Raw genomic sequence first — 16,478 nt, 5'->3', positions numbered from 1 at the left:
GGCCTAGCATTCCTAGGCTGGAGTGCCTCTGTCTGCATCGGGAGGAGAGACGAAGCAACATCCCCTGTGCTAAATTAACTCCTTCTGCTCTGCCCTCATTTCTACAGAAGTATAATCGTTTTCCTCTTGGACTCCACGAGATTGGAAAGGCTCAGATCCCTGCTGCCTGCTCCAGCTTTGTAAAAACTTTTTATTTTGTGTGTGTATGTACCAAACATGTGCACAGGCAAAGTCGTAAATGCCATGCTGCATGTGTGGAAGTCAGAGGATAACGTGTAGAGTCAGTTCTCTGCTTCCACTGTGTGGGCTCTGGGGCTCAAACTAAGACTGTTTTGGTGGCACCTTTACCGGCTGAGCCGTCTCCATTTTTTATTTTTTTTTTTTTTTTTTTTTTTGGTTTTTCGAGACAGGGTTTCTCTGTGTAGCTTTGCGCCTTTCCTGGGGCTCACTTGGTAGTCCAGGCTGGCCTCGAACTCACAGAGATCCGCCTGGCTCTGCCTCCTGAGTGCTGGGACTAAAGGTGTGCACCACCACCGCCCGGCCCATTTTTTTTTTTTAAAAAAACTGGAGATTGAACCTAGTTTGCCTACCCTAGGCTAATGCTCTACCACTGAGCTACACCTCCAGCCTTTGTGGTGTGTATATGTTCTGTATAAATTTGTCCAGGTGTGCACACGCCTATGCACATGCGTGTGGAGGCCAGAGGTGTCTTTCTCAGGCGTGTGCTCCCTTATTTCTTGGGACAGGAACCTGGAACTCACTGATTCAGCTACATTATTTGGCCAGGGAGCTGTAGGGATCCACCTGTCTCCACCTCCCCAGAGATGGATTTGCAGGTGACCCCTGCTGTGCCAGCTGGGGATTCGAACTCAGGTCTTCATGCCTGTAGAGCAAGCATGTTACTCACTGAGTCACCCCTGCAACCTCCCTTTCCCAACAGCCTCGAAGGGCTCCCGAAGTTGCTCAGGCTGGCCTTGAACGGCTCTGCAGCAGGAGCAGACCTAGAACTAACTTATTTTCTTTCTTTCTTCTCTTCCTTCCTTCCTTCCTTCCTTCCTTCCTTTAGATAGGTCCCCACTGTCCTAAAACTCCGTTTATAGACCAGGCTGGCCTTGAACTCACAGAGAGCCCCATTGCCTCCGCTTTCAGAGTGCTGGGACACCCAACCAAGCCCAGATCTTTCAACCCTCCTGCCTCGGGCTCCTGAATAGCTGGGCGCAGCAGGGCTGGTTCAAGTCTACTTTTTATCTCTAATCCCACGTGCACATCTGGGGGATGAGATGACAGCATCTCAGCGCAGCTTCGTTAAAGGAAACTCATCAACATCTGTGCGAACGCTTAGCCGTGATCCACGGCCTGGCACAGGAGAGACACTCGCTGCTGTTTTCATTATTGGGATCCTTAGCCGAGGACAGGGTGAGCAGGGGCTGGGGTGGGCGTTAAGTGATGGGGAGGTTTGCTTTCTATCCAGAGTCTAAAGAAGCAAAAACAATTGAGGTTGGGTGAGCAATAGACTCCTCAGAGGAGGAAGAGGCTGGTCAGGCTCTTCATGGAGGTAGCAAAAGATTTCTTAGCACTAAGTTGGGGGACCATGGAAAAATGGGTTGTAGAGGAGTATGGTGGATGCTGGGGTTAGGAAGGAGGCTGCTAAAGATCCTCAGGCTGTGAGGATGGGCTCCCCTCTGGGGTAGGTGGCATAGCTGTAGTCCCTGACCCCATCTAACCCAGACAGAGCCATGACGGCCCTGGGATTCCCCACTTCCATCCCCTGGAGGTGCTGAGTCAGTGGAATCCCTAACCACGCTGCTGCTACGCCATGGAGGCGCCCCACTGTGGTCCCCGCACTGAGCCTGGGCCCAGATGTGCGGTGGCAGTGGTGGGGCCTGGGAAGCGCTGAGCTCAGCAGGCAGGAAGTGCAGGAGGTGGGGCTTTCAGAAGCCTCGTCAGGAGGGGTGGGCAAGCACAGTGGATTGCTAATGGAGTCCTGCCCAGCTCTGGAGCAGGCAGGAAAAGGAAGGAACACAGGCAGGTCAGGCCTGTCACAAGAACTCCACCTAAGCTAACCCGGGCAGTCTTTTCAGCAACGGAGCGGGCAGTGTTCTAACCTCATCTTGCTGAAGGGAAACCCGGAGTACAACAGCAACACAAGTTGCCTAGCATCACGCAAACCCTGGCGGCAGAGTGGAGACCATGGCCAGCAAGCAGAAGCCATCACACCCTGTACCGTTCTGGCCATACCCACTCTTCACTCCCTCGTGCCCCATGCCAGAGCTCTCAGAGTTGAAGATGCAGGAGCCTGAGAAAGTGATGCCCAGAGACCATCCGATAGCACCCTAGGGGGGGTGTACATATGAGCAACCAAACCTAGGGAACAGTCAAGAGATATCCTCATGACCCTGCTTCACACTGACGCGTGTGCACACAGCCCCTGTGTGTGCTCACTCCACGTGTTCATGCAGACGGGAGCACACACACAGCACACCTCTTTGTAGGATGGATGTGACTCCCCACAGAACTAGATTCCTGGATATATCCAAACACAGACAGGTCCATCTTCTCAGAATATACACTGGGAATGGGAATGTTGGATCAGTGGTAGAGCAGTTTCATACACAAGACTAGACTCACTCCCCAGTACTAAAAAAAAAATAAAATAATAAAATAACAGAAACAAAACTGTATAGATTTGAGTGTGCACACACAGGCACGTGTATGTACGTAGACGTGTACATGTGTGCACACAGACATACACATAAAAACACAGATATGTCCACTATGCAAGCCGAGATCCCTGCAGAATCTTGGCACACACAGGTAATGCACACACTACCACACTTACACTCAGACGCATATGCAGCTATGCCGACATGTTTATATGCATTCAGCCCCAGAGAGCCCCACACATCAGCAAGTAGGGTATCCCATGGGACTGGGCTCAGTGCCCTCGCCCCAGATGGCATCGCCACGAGGTAATCAACGCTGCTAATCGCCACCAGCTGCCCTGGAGCCTGCTTGACGCTGCCGGGTGGGGCTCCCAAAGCCTCCTGGGCCTGGGGTAATGTGCACAGATGTTGGCAAAGCTCAGAGCCTTTCCGTTACCCCAGCTTGCCACCGGGACTCCCCACATGGCAGGGGCAACCCTTGGGGCTGGGGGAGGGTTCAGGGCCAACGTAGAGCCTGGTCCCAGGACAGACCTGGGAGCCCCCACATATCCAAGCAGAAGTGACCCAGATGTCTCAGGTTTGCTCAGGGATCCACACATGCACACCCAGGTTTTGGCATAGATGAGCACAGATGCATACACACCCTGAGACGTATCACACCTGATGGATTGCTCGTCAGAGATCTGCTTCTGCTGCTTCCTCCCAGTAAATGCCACCATAATTCATTCTGATGCTCGGGCTGAAGACTACACTTGGCTCCTGCCTCCCCTCCCCCACCCCAGTGCCTGTCCCCTCTACCCCCACAGTACAGACCACATCCATCCACGTCTTCTGTTCCCACCTTTGCCAAGACACAAGCACCTTTTACCAGAACCCCAGCAAAAGCTTTGGAGTGCTCCGCCTGCCGCTCACTACCCCCACCCTGGGCCCAAGCCCTGCAGACAGGAAGCTGCTTCCCCTAGCCTGTCAGCTGCCCTTCCGCTCTCATTCTACCTAGAGTAAAAACCCAGTCTTGAGGGCTGGAGTGATGGCTCAGCAGTTAAGAGCACTGGCTGCTCTTCCCGAGGACCTGGGTTTAATTCCTGGCACCCACATGGTGGCTCACAACCATCAGTAACTATAGTTCCTGGGGATCAAATGTCCTTTTCGTGCCTCCATGGGAACCAGGCACACAGACACACATGCAGGCGAAACAGTCTTACGCGTGGAATAATAATAAATAGTTTTTAAACATTGAGACCGCAAGCTTTGTCCCTCCAGCCTTACCAAGTCCTTCACGATCTAACCTCTGCTGCCGGCCCTCACCTTACTCCACAAGCTTCCTCCCACGTTCTTTCCAAACCATGACCCACCACATTGGCTTGGCACAGGTTGGCACAGGGATTTTCTACCTGTTCCTCTCTTCCCAGAGGGCTCTGCCCCTAGTCTTTGCAAGCTGGCTCTTTGATACCCAGGTCTCTACTGAGTGCCTTCCTGACTTCCCAGGGTGGAAGAGGTCCAGTGGGTCTTTGTCACATGGAAGTGGAGAGCTCTGCAGGGCTTTGGTGTGTGTCTGCATGTTAGCTTTTTAACCCATCCTGCCGGCCATTCCTAGGGCACCATGGCTGAGCTGGCATCTTGCAGATATTCACTAGTGATTGAGTGGGTTATACTTGTATCCTGTCCACCCTGCACCCAAATAGACTGCAGCTGCACGTTCAGGAGGCACACCACACACACACACACACACACACACACACACACACACACACACACACACACACACACACACAGTGGGGGGGGAGGTGCCCATGCAGACACATGCAGACACAGCTCCTGAATCAGACAGGACTCTCTTCTTCATCCTTCCGCGGCTCTGGTGTCTGTCCTGTCTCATGGTGTCTGTCATCTCTTTCCTCTGTCACTGTGACCTTGTCCTTGTCTCTCTCTCACCGTCACCTCTATTTCAAACCCTCCCGTGTCTCTCTGCCTTGAGATCTGTGTCTAAATCCGCAGTTCTCTCTTATGTCTCTGGGTCTCTCTGTCTTTTTCTCACGGTCCCTCTGAGTTTTGGTCCCCAGCTCCTGTCCCTGTCGCTGACTTTCATGCTAGTGTCTCTCTGCCTCTTGGTCTCTCTCTTTCTTCCTCCTGTCTCTGTCACTAAGCATCTCTCTCTGGCTCCAATATATCCTCCTGTAGTGTTCCCCCCACCCTCACCCTCACCAAGGTCTTACTCTGTAGCCAAGGCTATCCTTGAACTCATGACCCTCCCACCTCTGTCTGCCGCCTCCTGCACCACCACGTGCAGCCATTGCTCTGTTTCTAAGTCTGGCTTTCTATCTTTGACTGTTTCTGTCTTTCATTCTCCATGCTCCTCCCTGCCCTAAATCAGCAACAGCACCACATCCCCATGGCTGCCCGTGTCCCTGGGGCAGGGAGAGCCATCTTTTACCACTGACTGTCAGTTTTCTGGTCCTGTGGGGAGGGCCAGTGCTCCACTCTGCTAATGCCCACCTGTCCTGCAGAGCCACAGCAGACTAAGGCCTGGCAACGGTCACCTGCCACCCAGGCCTGGTCAGGGCATTTTCCTTCAGGTTGCTCATATTACCAGGCTTTTGCTCAATATGGCTACCTTGATTGTCCTAGAAAGGTGAGCTCGGATCCCAGGAGGCTGAGCTGTAGACATGGTGATGGCCAGTGCAGATGGATGCTGGGAGAGGGAGACCTTGAGGTTTCCTGGGTCCTAGCTCTGCTGGCCCTTTGGGCTCTTCCTACTTCTTTTGAATGAACCATGGAGAAAAGGCAGGTGCAAACATCACCTCTCCTTACTCTGCAGCCCTAGTCCTCAGTCCCCATTGTAACAGAAGGTTAAACGGTCAGTCCCAGCTTGACCCACCATGCCTGGTGTGAAAGCAGCTAAAAGAACCTTACCTGGGGGCTGGGCAGATGGCTCAGCGGTTAAGAGCACTGGCATCTTTTCCAGAGGTCCTGAGTTCAATTCCCAGCAACCACGTGGTGGCTCACAGCCATCTATAGTAGGATCTGATGCCCTCTTCTGGCATGCAGGTGTACATGCAGATAGAACACCATATACATAAAATAAATAAATCTTAAAAAAAAAAAAAAAAAAGAACATTGCCTAACTGCTCATGGGTCTCAGCAGAGGGGCAGTTTTGCACCACCCCTCCAGACACACATGGACAATGTATGAAGACACTGTCTTAATAGAAGAAAAAAGTGCCACTGGCATCCAGAGTCGGGCCAGAGATGTTGCTAAACAGCCTCCAGTGTTCAGGACATTCCTCCCAATAGAGAAGCAGCTGGTCCCAAAGTCAAGAGTAGGAAGCCGAGAAACCCTCCCTGCCTCCCAGGGCCAGTACAGCTCTGCAGAATCCATGACCTCCTTTAAACTCTGACCAGGGATGGGAATCATTAGAAGACCCAAGACTCCAGAGTTTGACCCTGCTCTTGCCTTTAATAACCTCTGCTAACATTTATTGAACCCATATCAAGCACTGGCTGGTACTGTCTACGGAAAACTCAATTTAGTCTCACAACACCAGGGGAGGCCCCGGCACTATTACCAGCTCCGTTCTAAGGGTGAGGAAGCAGGCGGAGAGGAGGAGGATAATCAGCACAAGGTCTCTCAGAGGACACAGATGGAACATGGATTTGAACTGGTCATTTGGGGACAAGTCCAAAGGACAGAGCGCTATCCAAGAAAGAGCCCACATGACAAGAGTCCCAGCAAGTCCTTCCTTCCTTTCGCTCCTTTGTTAAAAGGGACACGCTACATCACTGAGCCCTCCAACCGTGCTGGGCAGTACGGCACTCCCACCGCATGGCACTCCCACAGCTGCCCCACCGGGACAGTGGGCATTCAAAGATTTACCTCTCAGAATGAGAGCTGATGTGAGCCCTGGGAGCTCAGCTCTGCTCACGGCTTCTGTCAGTCGGGCTACGGCAGCCCCTTGAAGTAGCCGCTGTCACCTGGGAAGGGCTTGGTACAGAGTGTCGGGCTTCGAAATCCATAAAGTCCACCAAGTTCCCAGATGACACTGACCCAGAGAACCACACTGAGAAGCCTGGGCAGGCATGATATCAGAGTTTGGGCCTGGGCTTCACACCTTGCTGACTGTGTCTTGGGGTGATGACTTACCTCTTCCTCTCAAAGCATCGCCTCCTCTATCACTCACGGTCACCGAAAGAATTAAAGGAGATGGTAAGGCTGGGCTTGATGACAAGGGCCTGGACCCCCAGACACTCAGGAGGTGAAGTGGATCACAGGTTCAAAGCTACTTGGGCTACACAGTGAAACTCTGTTAAAAAAAAAAAAAAAAGTTTATTCACCTATAAAAAAATCAAGTAAGAATTGTCCCTGGGCTAAATGGGGTTGAATCCCACCCATACCATCTGTTTAGTATGGAGTTTTGACAAGCTACTCTCCCTCTTCTTGTTGGAAAAATAGCATTGTCCATACTTCAGAAGGAGGGTTGCTAAGGGAGTACCCGTAAAGTACTGAGCACAGTTCCTGGAACCCAATAAACAGCAGCTATTCCAGACACACAGTGAGTGTCTGCAACCTCAGCACCACAGAACACACAAGCTCTTGGCGGCCTTCCTCTTTCCTTCTGCTCTCCCCTCGGGGTGAGCTTTAGGTTGTTTTCTCCTCCTTCCCACTTGGGAATGGGGTGGGAGGGAGCAACTGGGACCTGTCTCCCAGATGAGCACATCTGGGCAGATGCTCAGAGGAGAGAGGATAAAGAGGAGATCTGAGAGAGATGCTTGTGAACCAGTAAGCAGCGACTATTGATTGGTTAGAGTATCTAGTGCCCTTCTGCGCACCAGGCTTAGAAGGACCTGGTTTGTGTACCATTTCCCTAAAGCTAATGGCAGAGCCTAAGTGGGTTTTTTTTTGTTTTGTTTTTTTTTTTTTTTTCAATACAAAGTATAAAGGAGGCACCACCACCACCACCCCTTTCTGAGGACCAGAGCCAGTGCCTGGTGAGGCATGAGAGGATGGGCGTAGCCAGAGACTCCTCCCACATTCTTTCTTTGCATGCAATAGCCTCAGACAGTTAGACTCATAGATCCACAAATTCGTAGAACCCTGGAATTTCTGGGTAGAGAAAAGCTCTGACTGATGTGGACCTTCCCTCCTTCCAGTGGTGCCCTCGGCTAGGCTAGGTGCCCTTGGCTAGCAAGACAAGCTGCAGCAGTGAGGCAGGCATGCATCCAGCTTTTCCATCAAGATAGAAAAGAAACAATCGGAGAGTCCGACCCCGGTTCTGCAATGTCCTGGCTTTGTTCTCGTAGGGCTAATTCACTGGGTTCTCTGAGCCACAGTCTCCATAGCTGTTGAATGGGGAGGTCTGTTGAGAGGATGGAATGAGACAATATATGAAATGAAGCCAAGTCCATAGGCAAGACTCAAGGATGCTAATTATCACAGTGGTCATCGTCATCTTTGAGGGGTCTGGTAATGTACGGAGGACTCTTGTCCTGTACCTCACAGCTATGTTCATCTGACATTTCCTCTGAGCCCTGGCTTCTGCCCTGTTTTATTATTTACCTAGCTGCCTCTCCGTAGCTTGAAGAAGCCAATGGTATTTCTGACAGATATGATGGCTTTTTTTCTGTCAAATGGCTGAAGTAACACCTAAAAAATTAAAAACTGACATTGGGATATGTCAGCCTTGACCTTCAGGAAAGGCCTGACATCAGTATTTGGGGGCAAAAGAGGAAAGGGATTGGAGTGGACGTGGGTATTTGGGTTCAAGGCCAGGGTCTGCTTGGGTACATTTGGTTTTAGGTGCTCGGTGTCCCTTGGCCAAAGGGAAGGCTGAACTTGAGGACTCTGAGCCTATCCATCCCCCAAGTCTGGAACCTTGAGGACCCAAATATGCCTGCTCCTCAGGGTGACAAATGGGTTGAGAAGCCAGACCTGTGTGAGGCTCAGTGTGCCACCCCATCTCCTAGCACTCAGGCCCAGGACATGCCTCAGTGTATCAGTTGTTCCGTATCCATCCAAGGGCCCCGCACCACTTTAGCTGAACTCCTTCAGGGAGCTGAACCCCTACACCACACAGAGGAGAGACGTCAAGCATGGAAGCCAGCTGGCTGAGCCGGGACTGAACCAAGCGCTGCTCCCAATCCGCCACTGCTACTTAACAGTTTTTATTTATTACCGCGTGTGATGGAGGAGCCGATGCACATACCACGCACTCATCCGGAGGTCCCAGGACATCGGTGTGGAGTCAGTCCTCTCACTTCCACTTGGGACTGGGGTTCGAACTCAGGTCGTCAGGACTGTGCAGCAAGTACTTTACTGGCTGAACCCTCCTGCCAGCCCCAGCTGCTACCTTTTAAAAGTATTCTCAGCAGCAGCGTAGTACTAAGTAAGTTTCATTGTTCTCACTTTACAGGTGAGCAAGCCATCATTCTGGTGTCCTCCTCGGCTTCACTGGACAGGCCCTAAGACATGGTCAGCTAAGAGTGGCCAGCTAAGAGGCAGGACAAAGGTTCCGGTATCAGGCTCTCACACACTGTCTGCTGGGTAGTGGCCCCTTCACTGCATTTGTAACTCGGTTTTCTCATCTGTAGAATGGGAGTGTTTGTTCTAGAACCTCTAAGGTTCCCAGATGGGCCATTTCTAGTCCAGGTCCACACCCAGAAGCCCAGAACAGTCTAATGAACTTGGGTGGTAGGGGCAGGTGCCGGCGTGATTGTCCAGCCAGGGGTGGGCTCAGCAGCCAGACACACAAAAACAACCAAATAAATCAGGCCAAGGAACTCCTAATCTTTCCCGGCTGTGCCTGCTACTGCTCACAGGGCCTGGAAGCAGGGCACCGCATGGCCAAGAGCGAGGTCTAGCCAAGAGACTCGGAGTGAAGCCGGGCCATCAAGACTGCCTCTGCTCCCGCGGGGGGTGCGAGAAAAGGCCCTCCGGACTGGTGACTCAGACCTCCCTGACCCCCTCCTGGGTGGGCACTTTCCAGCGCCTATGTCTATTTTTAGAACTGGCTCCAGGTCTGAGCACAGAATAGCAGGAAAGGGGGTGGAGGAAGCTTGAGACGCCGGAGCAGCTCCTCCTTTGGGGCTCAAGCCTTGAGGCCCTCCAGCTGTCCACCAAGAAAAGATAGAACCACGAGGGCGCAAGCGTCATCACCTATGGAGGGGGTGCGGCACAGGCCCAGAGATGAGTCCCCTTCTGCCCTCCCGCCAGGCCTGGCAGTTCCAAAGGGCGGGGTGCGGCCTCTGTTTAGTGGGGCCAGGAGCCGCTGAGGTGTCTTGTCTATTGGACTGAAGGTACCCTGGTGACTGCGCCGGCTAGAGTGAGAGCAGAGAGAGCTGCCAGGTTCAGGAACCCAGATTCCCACCCAGCTGTTGGTCACGCCCCCAGCCTCACTTTAGCCACGCCCTTACTGACCACGCCCAGAACCGCTTTTGGCTTCCCTTAGGGTAGGCGAGTCTTCCTCTCCAGGGCCTCACGCTAGGCCCCGCCTCCAACTTGGCCCTGCGCACCCCCGGTCCGCTTTCCACTCAGTCCCAAGGTTTAGAGGGCTTGGATGTCGGGGACATGGGGCAGATTTGAGAGGAATGAGCCCCCACCTTCAACCCCCGCCCCAGCCCCTCCACCCTGGCATTGGTTCAGAGAGGAAAGGCGTCGGGGTGGGGATAGGAAGTCAGCAGGGGCGAGGTCATTAACGGGACACCTAAGGTATAGGACGCGTCTGCTTGAGCCAGACAGACTTAGAGACTGGAGGGGCTGAGACCGCCCTGAGCTCAGGAACAACCTTGTATAGACAGCCTCGGGGTGCCACAGGATGGCGCTTAGGCCGATGCCTCACCACTAAGCTGAGGGAGCTGAACACTCGTGGGACCCGGCTTTTGGGAGGTCCAAGTCGAGGGCCATCCTTCGGGGGTGAGGGGCGGACGATGGGAGGCGGAGCCCGTTCTCCCGCACCCTCTAGTGGGAAGTTGAGGAATCGCAGAAGACAGAAGGGGGTTGGGGGAGAGGCGCTAAGTCTCCTCCCTCTCCCTCGATCTTCCTTGAGGACCTGCATACCACCCTTCAGGGGGATATCCTCATCAACAGGGTTTCCCTCACTGGAAACAGGAGCCATCTCATGGGTGTATTCCAGCTCCAAGCTCTGTCTGTTCCTTGTTCAGGATTACTTCCAACCTCCTTTCTGTCTATCCCAGCCGCTGGTCCCCGAAGCCCCTGCCAGCTGCCGCCTCTTCTCTTACTCTTGCCCCAGCTATTCCTGATAGACACACAGTGTTTCTACAACGGAAATCTAGCAGTGTAACTCTCGTGATTAAAATATCCCTATGGTTTCTCGGGGAGTCCAGATCAACTCCACACTTGGGACTTTAGTGGCCTCTTCCCCATTAACCCCATCTTCTGTGGACTTCATCCCTCTGGTGGCTCCTTCTGCCTTTCCATCCCATCTGAGCACTCCCTGAGTTGGCCTAATCCTTGCCATTTGAGGGGTGAGCCTCATCCTTACCATCTGAGCCCCCCAGCACACCTCCACCACTCACAGAGCAGTCTCCACCTAGGACTCCAGCTGCCCGTCATTCTGCAGGACAGCTTGTGGAGATAGTAATTGCTTTGCTTTTCCTGTCTTCCCCCTCCCACTTCCAAGCTGGTAGGCAAGGTCTTTGATTTTCCTAGCCTGGGGGAACTGTGCTGGGTAGCACACAGTGGCTGCTTGAAGTCTGATGGCTCTCCCGCCTACTTTTGAAAAAGCTGACCTTCTGGAAGCAGCTGTGCCAGGTGTTTTCAAGGGAGGAGCAGGAGAGGACAAAGAGAGAAGAGATTGGCAACTGGTTGCACAGGAGCAGCAGGGGACGGGGAGGGGGGAGGTACTGTGAGTAGAGATAGATGTCCTTGATAGATGACAAGGTGGAGGGGGGGTAATGCACCAGGGGAAACTGGGGTCTGGGTATTGAGATACTGAGATACTGGCCTCACTTTCCCTAGGTGGCAGGGGAAGAGCTGGGTCAGTGATTCTCAAGAACCCCACAGGGACCAGCACAGCAGGCCTCTCCATGGGGCTAACATGAGCCAGGGCAGGAGGCAGCTCTTCCTCCGTGCAGGCAGGAGCATCCGATCCTTGCATGAGCCTGTGGAGAAAGAAGGAGAGGAGTCCAGGGATGGTTGAGATGGAATTTTCTGCAAACTCCCAGGAAAAGGCTTTGAATGAATCAGATTGAAGGTTTTAAGAGAATATGGACACAGGGTATTTCTTGGGCCAAGATTCCTACCTGCTACACCTGCCTGTGTGTACCTCGGACACAGAGCTGAGACACATGTGTTTTATTCAGATTTGTCACCTCAGGGCCCAGCGTGGGGTCTGGCTTATAGTTAAGTGCTCAAAATGGTTTGTTGTTGAATTCACTTTTTCTCAGTAAAGTCAAAAACTCAAGTCTGTTTTAGTGGGGTACACGAGGGTACCCCTATAAGCCCTGCGGTGGGATGCATGAGGGTACCCCTATAGTCCTGCTGTGGGATGCATGAGGGTACCCCTATAGCCCTGCGGTGGGATGTATGAGGGTACCCCTATAGCCCTGCGGTGGGATGCATGAGGGTACCCCTATAGCCCTGCAGTGGGATGTATGAGGGTACCCCTATAGCCTGCGGTGGGATGCATGAGGATATCCTATAGCCTGCAGTGGGGTATGAGGATACTCCTATAGCTCTGCAGTGGGGTATGAGGATACTCCTATAGCCCTGCAGTGGGATGCATGAGGATATCCCTATAGCCCTGCAGTGGGATGCATGAGGATACCCCTATAGCCCTGCGGTGGGATGCATGAGGGTACCCCTATAGCTCTGCGTGGGGTATGAGGGTACCCCTATAGCTCTGCAGTGGGGTACATGAGGATACCCTATAGCCCTGTGGTGGGATGCATGAGGGTACCCCTATAGCTCTGCAGTGGGGTATGAGGATATCCCTATAGCCCTGCAAAGAAGCTAATACACAGTCCCCTCTCCAGGCCCACCAAGCCTCCTGGGGTCGAAGTCCACCTCCCTCACAGCCTGTCTCTGCAACCCGCCCTCCATGCAGGCTTCTCTGCAGCCAAATGGCACTGTTTGTAATTCTCCAAACTTGCCAGGTTGTTTCATGCCTCCATGCCTTTGCTTATGCGGCATCTCCGCCTCTGGTGCCCTTTCCCCTCTTTCTGCCTGCTGAGCTTTCAATTAGTATAAGTTCAGCACGAGTCTTCCCTTCCCCATCTTCTCTAACATTCTCCCCGTCCCTGCAAGGCAGAACAGACCCCCTCCTGTTCATATCCATGTCTGTCTCCTCTGCAGGCTGTATCCTGGGCTTCTCTGGTATAGCATGTCTCTGTGCCCAGCATAGTGACATGGCTTTCTGTTCCCCTTGGACTATTGGTGTGACCTAAGCATCCCTCTGGCCTCAGTTTCCCACGTCTGCACAATGGAACTCAATGGTCCCTGAGTTACCTTCTTCCCTCATGTGAGCTTGGTGGTGATAGCATGTAAAACTTCAGTTCACCTGTGTCCCTGTAGGCCAACTGAAGGCCATGCGTGCTCAGACATGTAGATGCACATAGCCAAGCACACAGCCACCTGGGAGCAAGCCCCTACTAAGCAGTCGCATGTGACCCACACATAAAAGTATGTGGTCTTCTGGATGCAGGTGCTTGGTCCTCCCAACCCCCCATCGCCAGTCAGCCAACTGGCCTTGACAGTGAAAAATTTAGAAGCAGTCAGGGCTGCCAGTTCAGCAGCGAGTTAATATTCAAGGAACGAGCCTTCTGCAATAGGCATGCCCTGACGCTGGTGTCCTGTGGGGCTCCCCCTTTCTGAGGCCTGCAGAGGCTTTGGCCTCCTACCCCACCCACCCCAGCTGTAGACCCAGACACAGCCTGCCTGCAGCAGGCCAGCCACCAAGACCCAGACCCTTAGCTCCGTTTTGCTTTCTGGGCACTTCCTTCCCGATGTCTCCTCATTCCTTCATTCAGGATTGTCTCTGAAGTTCCTATGATGTGCTCCTCTGACCCTGCTCTTTACTCAGGAGCTCACAGGCCAGTGGGGGAGACAGGAAGAACATACTAGATATAATTTCACGCCAAAAGAAATAGTACTAAGGAAAGAGTAAAATGATGTGACTTTTTTTTTTCCTCTGTGTACCAGTTCTGGCTGTCCTGGAACTCATTTTGTAGTCCAGGCTGGCCTCGAACTCACTGAGATCCACCTGCCTCTGCCTCCTGAGTGCTAAGATTAAAGGCGTGCACCACCACCACCTGGCTAAATGATGTGATTTTTAAAAAGTTGATTCAGGACCAGTGAAATGGCTCAGTGGGTAAGGGCATTTGCTACCCAGCCTGACTTCCTGGTTCATTGCTGGAACCCACATTGTGGGAAGAGAGAACTGAGTCCCACAAGTTGTTCTATGATCTCCACATGCACATAATGATATGTGCATGCTCACACACACAATAAAATTTATATATATATATATATACATATATATATATATAATACACACAACACATATATAATTGTTATTATTGTTCTTAATGATTCAAAGAGGGCAAGAGACAACCATGCACTTCTGGGAAACACTGTAGCTGTCATCAAGAGTATGTTAGGAGGCTGGCGAAATGGCTTAGTGATTAAGAATGTTTATTCTTACAGAGAACTCTGGGTTGGTTCCTAGCACCTGCATGGTGCTTCACAATCATCTGTAACTCCAGTTCCAGGGGATCTAGTGCCCTCTTCTGACCTCCAAGGTACCAGAAGGCATGTAGTACACATACATACACGCAGGAAAAACATTCATACACATAAATAAATAAATCTTATGTATTTATCTTCTTTACTAAATTTTTTCCATATGATATATTTTGATCATATTTTCCCCTCTTCCAGTTCCCCTCAGATCCTCCCCACTTCCCCACCCACCCAACTTTATGTTCTTTTTCTTTTTTTTTTTTCTTTCTTTCTTTTTTTTTTTTTTTTTTTTTTTTGGTTTTTCGAGACAGGGTTTCTCTGTAGTTTTTGCACTTTCCTGGGACTCACTTGGTAGTCCAGGCTGGCCTCAAACTCACAGAGATCCGCCTGGCTCTGCCTCCCGAGTGCTGGGATTAAAGGTGTGAGCCACCACCGCCTGGCTTCTTTTTCTTTCTTAAAAAATAAACAGAATAGGCTAGGTGGTGGTGGCGCACACCTTTAATCCCAGCACTTGGGAGGCAGAAACAGGCGGATCTCTGTGAGTTTGAGGCCAACCTGGTTTACAGAGCAAGTTCCAGGGTAGCCAGGACTGTTACACAAAGAAACCCTGTCTAAAAAAATCAAAATAAAAATAACAAAACAAGAAACACGCAAAAATTCTACAAAAATGAAAATAAAAAATAAACAAGGAAAGACCAATAAGACAAAAAATGCCCAAACAGAGCAAAATGAGACAAAAAAATATCGTTGATTTTGTTCTGTGCTGGTCATCTACCCCTGGGGAATGGGCCTGCCATGAAGTGTGGTTAATATACCCAGTAAAATTCCACTGGAGAAAACTGATCTTTCCTTTGCCAGAAGGTATCAATTGCAGATACTTTCTTGGTTAGGGGCGGGACCCTGTGTCTACTTGCACCTCTCAGTCCTGGGACCCTGTCCAGTTTGAACTTGTGTAGGTCTTGTGCATGCTGCCATGGTGTCTGTGAGTTCATCCACTGCATCAGTGGAAGCCACTGTTTCCATGAAGCCATGCATCACCTCTGGCTCTTGTAATTCTTCCACCTCTTCCACATAGATTCCAAAGCCTTGAGGGAAGACCTCCCATCTAGGGCTGAGTGCGCCAAAGTTTCTCACTCTCTGCACATCATCCAGTTATGAGTCTCTGTGTGAGTTCCATTTACTTCGAGAAGAAGCTTTTCTGATGAGAGCTGAATGGGCACTGATGTATGGGTAAAGCAGAATGTCATTAGGATTCTTTTTATTTTTATGTTCCTTTAGCAGAAGAATAGTATTAGATTTTACCTTAGGTCTATGACCTATCTAGTCTCAGTTCTTGGCCACTTTAGCAGTGTCAAGTATGTGTCCCATCTCGTGGAGTGAGCCTTAAAGCCAATCAGAATGTGGTTGGTGACTCCTGCAACATTGGTACCACTATTGCGCCAGTGTGTCTTTACAGGCAGGTCACTGTTACAGACTAGAGGACTAGTAGGTGGGAGATATTGATGATCACCGTCCTCCTCGGGGAGTGTGCAGAGTTCCTTCCAGTGTCATGAACACTGGTCATTAGGGGAGAAGCTTCTCGTTAGGCACCGCTCGACGTCTCTGTGTTCAATGACATATGTAAGTCTTGTCTTTAGCAACAGCACTTTACCACCAGGTTGTGGCAGGTAATAGCCTTGGCAATAGCCTGTGATGTTTGGAGTTTCCCTGGAGCCTCTCTGGCCAGTGACTCAACAAGATGCAACCCATTCCTGGCTCTGGAAGTTTTACTTGGTGGCATAAGATGTCTAGTTGTGGAGTCTAGATGTCTCTTCTGCTATTTGGTGACTCCATTTAGGTCCATTTCACATATGTATATATTTTAGGACACTTCTGCAGTAGTAGATTTCCACACAGCTTTCCAAATGCCCTTTAGTATCGTTGTCCCTCGCCGTATTCCACCATTTACCCTTCTCAACCATTCCCTTCCACATTTAATCCTCCCATTCTAGTTTCCCGTTGTCTCTCCAGGACAATGTATCCTAATTCCACTTATTTGAGAGACCCTCTCCTCTAGCCCCTTACTAGGTAGCTCACCTCTGTGGTTATTCAGATTATAGTCCACAAATGGAAGGCTTGAAAGCTAG

Source organism: Peromyscus leucopus, chromosome 2 (genome assembly GCF_004664715.2).
Source record: "Peromyscus leucopus breed LL Stock chromosome 2, UCI_PerLeu_2.1, whole genome shotgun sequence".
NCBI lineage: Eukaryota > Metazoa > Chordata > Mammalia > Rodentia > Cricetidae > Peromyscus > Peromyscus leucopus.
The sequence above is the reverse complement of the archived record's forward strand: the minus strand, read 5'-3'. Positions refer to the sequence as shown.